At 42.0% G+C, this 1,796-nt stretch overlaps 1 protein-coding gene across 3 annotated transcripts in view; it reads right to left on the bottom strand.

Annotated features, from left to right (window-relative positions):
- The window catches only part of LOC108723968 (protein groucho-1), a 76,395-nt gene that overhangs the window by 72,388 nt on the left and 2,211 nt on the right, over positions 1 to 1,796 (bottom strand). The gene's annotated exons all lie outside the window — the stretch shown is intronic.

Here is a 1,796-nt window from a genome sequence, read left to right as displayed (position 1 = left end):
TATATATATATATATATATCTGACCACAACCGGTACACCGTCCATTATCACTATTATTATTAGAGTCGGGCCTTTTCCTAGGGTCTCATTACAGTGGTCATTAGGCCCCTTTTCTCAGGCTAACGACACCGACACAAAGTGACGTTTGTCTCTTGTCTCGCGCGTCACAGCGATTGTCACTCGCAATGACCGGTAAATGCGTACAATATATATCTTTTTCTATGAGTCACGTTCGAGTCACGTTTCACTAACTGACTGGATTAGCGAGTTACGAAAAAATTGTTTGTCCAGGGCATTTATTGCGCGCCGGGTGCTCCGCGCTTTTTTAACGAGAGAGTTGCGTCGCGACGAAACCAAAAAAAAAAGGCGTTAATATCCTGTGTAATGGTCGGAGGAACGTTATATACCGTCGAGCGAGAAAGAAAACCGAGAAACGGCGTGAACGTGACGGGACTACGCAACGATGACTCCGAGGACTGGAGTCGCGGTGGACGGCGAGTCGTGCGCGACGACTAAGTCGCCATTATCTCGTCCGGACCATTAAATACAGACAGAGTCCAACCGTTGCACGGACAACTCTGCTCGCACGATTCACGGATCAACGACTCCGACGTGCTGTGGCGAAACGCTTTTCGCACGGCCGCGAGAAGTCTATACGACGGCAAATGCGATTGTTCCGCGTTCGTACCGCCAAATTTTCGGAGCGCGATGGAGAAGCACGTGCACGTCCACGTGACGCGTTGTATATTTAATCAATTCAATTTATCGGTATATATATATATATATATAGCGGTTTCAACTGCAGTGGATTTGAATCAATTCGAGAATCGATTAACACGGTTCATAACGGACACATTTTCGGCTAATTGTTTCTTGCGAACGACGTGATCGGTCACGGTAACTACCGGGGCTCACATTGATAGGTCACGAGGCATATCTAACATGTACTGCAGGTATCATACTTTGGTTGTGTTCATTGTTAGCGTTGAAAAACTACTGTTCACATTACATTACGAACTACACTGTAGGGTTTCACCGTAAATTTTGGAACAGAATCTTTAGGTTACAGAAGTATCGCTATTCTAGCGTAGAAAATACTTGATTGGCAGTAGAATAGAATAACAAGGTCGTCAGAAATTTCTCGTACTGAAATTCTATAACTTTTCTCTGACCGTTTTCAATTTTTTTAATCTAATTTCAATTTTGTGGCAATTTTGAATAAAAGCACACAAAGAAACTTCAACAGTAAGACGAAAGTATACAGTAAGGAAATCAACACGTTGGATTTGTTTACTGCTTACGTTTTACTGCTTAAGTTTTTTTTTTGTGTCATGGCTTCAACAGTGGCCCGCATGCTATCGTGAACGTGTTAATGAAGTCACATGCCACTGTAAATTTCTGATTTAACGTGTTTATGGCACTTTGAGTTAATCGACCTTGAATCGATCCAGACTCTGCAGTCGAAAACACTATTATAGTTATAGTAGCAAAAAATTTATATTTTTCAATATATGTAAAAATAACACACTATATACTACATACAAATATGGTTTACACATTTAAACGTGTACAGTGTAGTATGCCATTTTTACACGGAAAACTAAACAACACACGTATATCGAAGTCACCTTTTACAAATTTGAATTCGTAGCGTGTGTCACATCACGTGCACGCCACGTGGTCGCGTCACCTCGAAACCTAGTGATGGTGATTTTCCTGATACAACGATCGATGCCCAACGATTTCCCCGACGCGTTAATGAAAATTTTCGCGAGCGGTCCGAAACCCGATATATG

Source organism: Mycetomoellerius zeteki, unplaced genomic scaffold (assembly GCF_001594055.1).
Source record: "Mycetomoellerius zeteki isolate Tzet28-1 unplaced genomic scaffold, Tzet1.0 scaffold106, whole genome shotgun sequence".
Lineage (NCBI taxonomy): Eukaryota > Metazoa > Arthropoda > Insecta > Hymenoptera > Formicidae > Mycetomoellerius > Mycetomoellerius zeteki.
This window is presented reverse-complemented; position numbering and strand designations above follow the sequence as displayed.